The 9864-nt window shown below is 41.0% G+C and overlaps 1 protein-coding gene across 3 annotated transcripts in view; it reads right to left on the bottom strand.

The window, feature by feature from the left end:
* The window catches only part of TAB2 (TGF-beta activated kinase 1 (MAP3K7) binding protein 2), an 81720-nt gene extending 72252 nt beyond the window's left edge, over positions 1–9468 (bottom strand). For all 3 annotated transcript variants that reach the window (XM_065931170.1, XM_065931169.1, XM_065931171.1), the window contains exon 1: positions 9077–9468. The gene's annotated coding sequence lies outside the window, so the exon portion shown is untranslated. The remainder of the gene's footprint in view (positions 1–9076) is intronic.
* Between the last annotated feature and the right edge of the window lie 396 nt (positions 9469–9864).

Here is a 9864-nt window from a genome sequence, read left to right on the forward strand (position 1 = left end):
TACTGAGTAGGTGTGTCCTCTCCTACCTCCATCCTTTATGCGTGTTGTTCTGACTGAAATGGCGTTGCTTCTCCCAAATTCTCCTCTTCCTTGCCTATCTGGCACAAAGATTGTGTCACCTTTCCTGTGAAGAATTCCCTCTCATACCTTTCCTTCCCTCACAGGGTGGAACACTCCCTCCTGTAGATCGCTAAAGTGTTTTACATTTAACCTGGTCACTGCATTTGCTAGGCAACCCACTCCAGTACTCTTGCCTGGAAAATTCCATGGATGGAAGAGCCCAGTAAGCTACAGTCCATGGGGTCGCAAAGAGTCGGACACAACTGAGCGACTTCACTTCACTATACTAGTTTGAATACCTGTCCCTTGAGGGCAAGGACATATCTTACTCATCTTTCCAATCTCATCACCTAGCAAAGTACCTGGCACACAAGCAGGACTCAAAACTAATTCAAAACTCCTGGACAGGTGAATTAGGTTCACTAGTAGACCAGTCTTGACTCACGGTGAAAGGATGAATCAGCCAGGACTTCTTGGGTTAGTCAGCTACTGTGCACAGGTGTATCATAGAAGGCATATGAAGCAAACTCCATGGAGTTTCTTTCTATTCTTTTGGTCATGTATTACCCTACAGAAGTACTGATTTCGCAGTTTGGTTAGGCTAAGATCACCAGTTCAATTTTCCCGTGAACCAGTTTCCTTCCTCAAAAGAATACAATGGATTTATTTCATTCACAAAGCTACAGCAACAGTTCTGAACCGTCATCCTATAAATTCACACCAGTGTTCACGAAGGGAAAATCTCACAAAGAGAATAAGGATGTCTCATTCAGGGCAACCCTCACCTCAGCTAGAAAAATCTCAAGAAAAAGAATCAAGCTCAACCAACAGGTGTCAATACATTTTCATATGCAAAAAGGAAGAATTGGCTTTGTGGAAATGGAAAGTTTTTTTGAAACCTCATTTCCATGTTTATTTTTCCATTTCCTTTGAAAATCATCATAAAGCAGCAAACAGCATTCAGGTAAGTACAGTACGGGTACACACCTGTCACAAGGTAAACACCAAATTACTCTCAATGCAAATACACAGGGCCTGTATTTTCAACTTTTTTGTTTAACAGTGATCCCTTAAGATATCTTGAGAACTTTTTCCCTTCAATTCTAGTAACTACTTAACTGTGACTCCTACATACATCAGCTTGTGTCCCAAAGAGTAGATGCTCTTGTTTATCTGGTCACCAATAGTTTTTTAAAAAGTAACCCAAGCAATTTTACCACAATGTACTCAACAAATTAAAATGCAACACATACCCTGTTCTGAATTCCTTTTAAAAAGTAGATTTTCTTGCCTATATTACTATCTTCTGTGTAACTATTTTCTAGTGATAACTTACCATCAATAAAAGCTGATGAAAAGAAAATGTTAGTATAACTGTGTAATACAAGTATATTACTAATCTGTTAAATATTATTTATACAAAGAGCAATTAATACTCATTAGTAGAGCAAAATATTCTACAACCACCACTAGTTCGATGAATTGACATAAAAAACTTTTAGAAAAAAAAATCAAAACAAAAAAATCAGTCAGTCCAGTAATAAACATCAGGAAATTTAGCACTAACTCTTTTCTGAATGTGAGATATGGACATAAAAAATAATATTATTGAATTAAAAAAAACACTGGTGATGTTTCATTTCATCCTTGGTCTGAAGAGTTACTGTAAATTAAATAATATAGAAATTACTTCCCTTTTATTTTACTTGCTGAGAAAAATGAACTGAACAGGTATCCTGAAAGAAAAACCTAACAAAACTGAATTCCAAGTGTAAAATTGCTTCTCATTATTTAGGTATAGTTAACTAAGTGCAAATTTACTTTTTTGCACTTTTTTCACCTTAATAATCCACTGTCATCTGTTATTCTCCCAGAATCTGTCTTCTGCACTAGCCAAATAGACAAATTAAATGATCAGAATCAACCCCGCAGAAACTCTGAAGTTTCTGGTAATAGTACTAATCTCTAGAATATACCTCAGTATGTGGCACTGCTTTTGACTCACTATTAACATTGTGGCAAGTATGGGCAGGGGTTGGTTGCAGGGGTCACACATTTTCTTTAACAGATGGATTCTTTCAAATCATTTTATTAAAAACAATCAGCATTCATATACTTCCACCAAAATCTTTTAAATCCTACACTTTGTTACTCTTGCTTCTCTCTGTGGGACCATTCCAACCTCTATTTTATTATTTGGCTTCTGAGGCTTGTACAAGGACTGTGTTTTGTTTTTTCTTAAGTGAAACAAGAATGCCATTTTCTTTAAAAAGGCAATTAAAATATTACAAATTCTTAAAATGCCCTTATCTATGTTGTACCTGTTTATGGATAAATCAAGACTTTCTTTCTGAAGCCACTCAAGCTGACACCCTATAGTAGTATCCCTTTCCAGTGGTAGGTTTTGTTAACAGTTCAAAACAAGCAAACAAGCAAAATCCCACAAAAGTATAAAAATATTCAATTGCAGGTATTTCTAGCTCATTTCTAAAACAAATCTGAATATCAAGCAATTTGTTTCTATAAATCTTCAAAAAAATCGCGGCTTTTTTTTTAAGCCAAGAAATAATTTATATAAATGACTAAAGATCTTAGACCTTAGGCAAGTCTTTAGTTTTAGGAAAGCTAAAATTATTACTGTATTCATTAGGCAGAGAATAACTTGCCACAGAACAGGAAAAAACTGACTGATGCTAAGATTTAACATCTGAAAAATGGTTACTGGTAAGGGTGGGGTGGGGTGGGATGTTTTCCCTTTTCCGTGAAAACACCAAAATTCTCCACATCATAGGAAAGTAAGAAATTGACAGCCATTTAATATATAATGTCGGTATAAATCTACAGTTTCACTGAAATTGCCTTAAAGAGACAAACGAGATAAGTTTGTCTTTTAAAGGTTGGTTGCGTGTAAAATTATGCATGAATTATTTTTTCTATTCTGCTTTAAAAATTGGTATTCACTTTACTTTAATGTCAATAACTTCATATGAATAGGTTCACAAATACCAATCTAGTTGTAAATAACTGATTTCTTTTCTTCCTTCTAATCTCTAGGATCTTTTTTCAAACTTTTGGCTAAATTGAGGAAAAAAAAAAAAAGGCATTCGGAAGGCTCTGTGTGATACCTCAGTCTGTGCTTAAAACAAGAGATTTAAAGGCTTAAGTCCAGCGCAAGCACTTTTCAAAATCAGGAGGTGCTTACTACCAAAAAGAGTTGTGATACCAAAGGAAAACTATCACTAAGAGTCGTTCAGCACTGAACATACAGTATTTCTTGAGCTCCTAAGTGCAGGCCAGGCACTGAAGATATGGTGAAGTCAAGACTGAAAGGAAAATGAGGCATGCTCTGTCCTTGAAAAATTCAGTTGAGTGATTTCCCAGGCTAAAAATGAGAAACAAATAACTGCAATCTGATCGACCATTCCACTTTCTTCAGAAAACTTATCCACAATTAACATTATTTTCTCTTTGTAAAGTTTTCGTTAATACTTCGTGAATACTTTGGATTACCCCCATCACACAATAAAGGCATAATAATTACAGAAAAAGTGAACATTTATTGAATACTTAGACTGCACTAAAGATTTCACAGTGCTTCCACGGAACCTATACACTATTTTTATCTACTTCTCAAATGCTGACATCTGGCTCATTAATAAGATCTGTCACCATGTGTCTTCATCATAAAGACCAGGTGTACTCCTGACAGCACACTGATTCAACAATGTGTACAAACTCTCCAGAACGTCTGACTACAAATTACAGTTGAGTTTTAATTAACCTTATTCTACCAGAGAAGAGTGGTACCTGTTCAGATACAATGTGTATTAAACAGTGTCCCCCAGAGTGTTGTGAAAGCTCCTTGGAAGGGTTACCAACTTCAACTATGTTTGTTTTATAATAGAACTCCAGATAAGCAACAGACAAAAAAAGCTGCAATTTATCGAGCCCTATCTGTGAATTAGATAATTTACACAAAATGTATGATTTATTATAACAATCTTATAGATACACTCATTTTTCAGAGAAGAAAATAAGCTCAAAGAGGCTGAGAAATTGTAGTTGATCTCAAATCACAAAGCTAGTAAGTGGCAAAATCAGGATTCAAACCAGTAGAGCATACTCCAAGTTTTCTATTGAGCCAAAAAGCAGCTTTCTGAAGCACTACCAACACCAAACTGCTATTAATTAAAACTCCGAAGTATAAACATAATGTCACTCCCAAGTTATGAAATATATTCTTAAAAGAAAAAAATTTATGTATGGGAGATTATTTTTCTGAAATCAAATATAATATCCATTATGCAGTTTTTAAAAGAGCAGATAGGCAATGTTTGTTCCCCAACCCCCTTTTCTGTATTATGTTTCTCCACAGTACTTTTCTTTCTCAGACACACTTGATTTTCCTCATTCATTATGTCTTCCAATACTAAAATGTAAACTACATGAGGACAGAAATCGTGTCTATGTTATCCACTGCTGTCATCTCCAACATCTCAAAGAGCCCTGGCAAATAGTAAGTGCTCAATAAATATTTGTGAAATAATAGAAAACTTGACATCCGGTAGGTATTCAACAAATATTAGTTTCTCTTTTACTATGTAGGAAACACTAAAAAGGTTAATGTTAAGATATTAAATGCCAAAAGAAATTTACCACTTCCTTGATACCAAATTTTGAGCTGAAACAGATGAGAAATCCAATAGAATTTCTTGTTAAAGTAAAATGTTACGGCAAATAAAAAAAAAGACACATTCAGCAAAGTCTCGGTTAGCAAGCATTGTCTATTGGGGTCTACATAAATTATATTTCAAACAAAGCACTTTTTTAAGTGCCAAAACTTAAATCAATTTTCACAGAAATCCTTTATTGAAATTAATATTCACTATTTTGACTTGTGGCAATTCTGACTTCTATCTCCTTCCAAAACATCAAGTTCTCAGCTGACACATCTTATTGCGCTTTTTAACAGGAGCCCATTCCTTTAGAGGATTCTGAAATTAGAAACTAAGCATATTTTGCAAAATGAGTCAATAAAAATCAAAGTCTAAATGAAATGAGTAACTTTAATGCTGGAAGGCTAGTATTAAGTACTACTTAATACCAAACAATGTGTTTTAAGGAATGGAATACTTAGAAAAACTAAGAAAAAGAGCCATTCTTAATCTCTAACTCTACCAAGATCACAGGCAAGTTTAGTAGTTAACTAAAGGGAACATGGGCTTCCCTGGTAGCTCAGATGGTAAAGAATCTGCCTACAATGCAGGAGACCTGGGTTTGATCCCTGGGTTGGGAAAATCACCTGGAGGAGGGCACGGCAACCTACTCCATTACTCTTGCTTGGAGAGTCCCATGGACAGAGAAGCCTGGTGGGTTATACAGTCCATGGGGTCACAAACAGTCGGACATGACCAAGTGACTAAGCATATCACAAAGGGAACATAAAGCACAGTACTGGCTACCCCTAGTACTTACTCAGGGATTTTAGCTTTCTGATTAGGTCAGCATCCTTGGTTCAGTGTCAAAGAATCTGCCTGCCAATGCAGAAGATGTACGTTCAATCCCTGGGTCAGGAAGATCTCCTGGAGAAGGAAATGGGAACCCACTCCAGTATTCCTGCCTGGAGAGTGCCATGGACAGTGGAGTCTGGCAGACTACAATCCATGGGGTCACAAAAGAATTGGACATGACTTAGGGAGTAAACAACACTCTGTCATTCACCACAAAAAAATGAAATCTTAAAATACTATATAAGTAGTCTGGAAATACAAGCCAGAGGCAAAGAAGTAGGAACATATTAATACATATGTTTAGATTTCATATGATTTCAGTCACCCAATCCTTACCATCTTAATACAGAGGATTAAAAATTACTACTAGCATTCCAGCATTAAAGTTATGCATTTCATTTAGACTTTCACTTTGATTTTTATTTACTCATTTTAAAAAATATGACATATAGATTGTGAGAGTCTATCAAGAGTCAGACCACATCTCCTTAGAACAGTTCAGCATGATCACTTTCCTATGCTTGGCACCCACCACTATTCACATCTCCTAGTTGCCTAAAATTGCTCATCTAATCCTCTACTAGCATCTTAGCCCCTATCTTCTTCCTCATTACTATTTTGCCCCATTTTCACATTTGCCTCTGTTATTACCTCATAATCCTATTTCACAAAGTCCCAATCTTAGATGGATCAAATGAAGATGACATAAGTGACATAACAGAAAAGTGCTACTATTGTCCTCCTTTGGGTCATAGGAGCCTGGCCAGGTAGAGATACAAAGGAACTGAAGCTTTCCTGAATTATAGTTTAATTCACAAATTTTATATGTTGTAAAGATTATCAGGAACTTTTTTCCCAAAACATCTGCTGTTGCTGCTGCTGCTAAGGCGCTTCAGTCATGTCCGACTCTGTGCAACCCCATAGATGGCAGCCCACCAGGCTCCCCCGTGCCTGGGATTCTCCAGGCAACACTAGAGTGGGTTGCCATTTCCTTCTCCCCCAAAACATCTACAACAATGTAAAACATTGTCTTTTAATGTATGTTGATAATCGTTTAAAAATATAAAATTTTAGTCTTGAGTTTATACAATTAAAAAAAAACGCTGTTTCAGAAAACTCGCATTCCTCATGGGACTTTTTTGGCACAGAAACCCACAAAGTTTCATGTAAATGGTGTACATTACACCTATTTTGCACAGTGCCATATGTTCATAGATACATATATCGATTTTATCCTAAATACTATTTTGAGAAAAGAATTTTCCTTACAGAGAAATGTACAGAAGTATAATAAATTTTTATTTCTGTCAAGACATAAGACTAATCATTTTAAGACAGTTACTTAAGTGTAATGTATTACTAACATTAAAGAAGCAGTACCCAGTAATAATGTAATTGGGGATCTGAGTAATGCTTACTTTGTAGTTTAAAACCTCCTGATTTCATTAAATGCAATAATTATATGCAAGTTTTAAATAATATCATTAGTTGAAGGCAAGTGTTTCTTTTCAGTAAAGAAAGGACCAAATATAGGTGTTATTTCAATCAGATCAGATTAAGTTAAAACATTTTTCAGAGAATTTCTATCGGATGAGAGTGACTGTTTATACACTTAACTAGTTACAAAAGCTCAGGTTGCACTATATGACAGTTCACTAAAGAGAAGTGAAAGGCATGCATTTCATCAGTGTTCCCTGAGAATAGTTTTGAATTCAAGAAAAGGTATTCCACTTGCCCAAAAGAAAAATGAAGTAACATAGTATATGCAGTAGATGACTTACTCATCTAATTAACACATTCAACTTTTAGTTGATCTTTTAAAGATTTAAATATTAAGCACCCTCTATTAGAAACTGATAAGATTTAAGAGGGGAAAAAAAACCAACAGAAGCTCTGAATCACTGGAATTTTTGTTCTATCTCCTGTTAACACACTGGTAGTGCCATCATTCAATATATTCGTTCCAAACACTTTTTTTTAAAGCTATAGATCCTTTAAAAACTTAACCCTTTTAAAATTTGTAACTCATTTATCTAACAATTCCTCCCATTGTTTCTAATTTAAGTGCTCAGCCAAAGCGCACAAGATGAAAAGCATGTCTGTCTTTATTAGAAAATGTAATGGTTTCAAAATCTAAAGTTTCCAACTAGTATTAAAATCAAGCACGATTTCACTGTTACAAGGAATTCAAAGATATTTTTTTAAAGGTGTCAATACTCTGCCACTGTACGAGAAGTGTGGTAAGCAGTAGTAGTGTAAAAACTGAAAGCAAAATTCTGTTCCATGCCCACCAAAATTCCCGGCCAAATCCGAAATTGCATAATGAGCAACATACTCTTTAGAGTGAGCTAAAGCACAAAGTGATTCCTTTCATAAAAATGTGAATCAACCTGACCTTAAAATCTGACACTTCTACAAACCTACCTAAAAGAGACAAAATGGATGCAAAATTATACTGCCTCACTGTTGCCTCAAATACGACCTTAGTGTTCAAGAACTTTCCAATGAAATAGAGCACTCAAAACGGCCTCGTACTGGCGACCCGAAACTCACGGACTCCTGAGAAACCCCCGGGAAGCTGCAAATTCCCTCCACCCTCCTGGAAACCCCTCTTATCAGAAACATTTGAAGAATTTCTCCACAACAATTAAGCTGACTTGAAGAATGGAAACCTAACATCTCAAATATACTATATATGGAATGAAACGTGGCCAAACACATAAATACGAACGCACACAATCTCTGACACTGTGGTACACTACCCTGCCCGGGCCATCCCACAGCATCAGCCACAGAAAGATACACCTGTCACCTGTTCGGCGATACCCAAGACCCTTCCAGCCTTCCTGCCACAACCACAGTCTTAGGGTTTGAGACTGATTGGACAGAAAGCTAGAATTATCTATCCATTGAAATCTAGGGGCCACACTTTCCCAGAGGGGCTGGCTCCCCACTTGAAAAAAGGCTGCAGAAAACCAATATTGGAAAGGGAAACGACGATCTCCCCTCCACTACCACCACCAGATTCCCTCGGTCTTCCCCCTCGCCCCGAAGTCATCTTGATTCGGGGCACGACTCCCCCCCAGAAGCGTTCTCCTTCCCCCACCCCCCATCTCACACATGCCAAAGGGGCGGACCGGGGGGCACCCGTGCAGGCAGGGGCCCTCCCCACCCCCCTGGCACCCTCCCCCACCCGGGGCTCTCCCGGCGCCCGACTCCAATGAATCTCCCCCTCCCCCTACACACTTACTCCCCCGAGCCCAGGCCAGGCCCGAGGCTCCCCACCCCTGGCCGCTCAGGAGGACTTGGGGGGGCCTCCCTCTCTACCTCGCCACTGGGGAAGGAAGGAGGCGGAGGAGAGGAAGAGTGAGAGGAAGAAGCGGGCGCCCCGCAAGGGCCTCGCGAGTCGGCAGTCTCTTCCAGATGAAGGGCGGGAGGGTGCGGGGAAGTGAGGGGAGAGCCGGGACTGGGGGTCCCGCCGAGGCCCGGCAGCGCTGTCCGCTTACCCTTCGCCGCCGCCGCCGCCGCCGCTTCCCCCTCCTCCTCCTCGGCCGCCGCCGCCGCCGCCGCCTCTCCCACTAGGGCAGCCGTCTCCACCGTCGCCGCCGCCGCCGCCTCCACCACAGCCGCCGCCAGCGCCGCCGCCGCCTCCGATTCCACCCGGCAGGGGGGACACCTCAGCCCTCCCTCCCTCCCCGCTCAGCCCCTCCGATCGGCCGCCGCCGCCGCCAACTCCCTCCGGCCGCCGCCGCCGCCGCCGCCGCTCGTGGCTGAGGGGGAGGGGAGGGGGGTCGGGCTGGGTCGCCCCGCCGGCGGCCGCTGCAGATCAAAAACGATGGCTGGGTGGCGTCGCCGCTCCCCGCTCCTCGGCTCCAGCTCGCTCGGCCTCCCTACCTCCCTCGGCCCCCACCCCCCACGCGCTCGCCTGCCCTCCCCCCACCCCCCCAACTCTCGCTCGCTCTCGCCGCGGCTCCGCCAGCCCAGTGCAAATCAAAATACTGTCACACAATATGGCGGCGCGGCCGCCGGCAAACACCGCGAGATCTGCGGCCGCTGCTGAGGCGGCGGCTGTGACGAGGCCTTCCCCCAGGCGGGCGGCGGGGGAGCGGCCGGCGGCGGCGGCAGCAGCGGCGCGGGGATGCTCTTTCTCCGCCCTGCACCCCTCCCCCGACACTCGGAGCCTCTACGCCCGCCTTGCTAAGGCTGGAGCGAGAACGTTGCCCGGCCGCGCGGATAGGCGCGGGCGGCCGCCGGGGCAGTGCGGGAAGGGGCATCGAGGCAAACGGCTCCGGGA

Source organism: Muntiacus reevesi, chromosome 3, assembly GCF_963930625.1.
Source record: "Muntiacus reevesi chromosome 3, mMunRee1.1, whole genome shotgun sequence".
In the NCBI taxonomy this organism is placed as follows: Eukaryota; Metazoa; Chordata; class Mammalia; order Artiodactyla; family Cervidae; genus Muntiacus; species Muntiacus reevesi.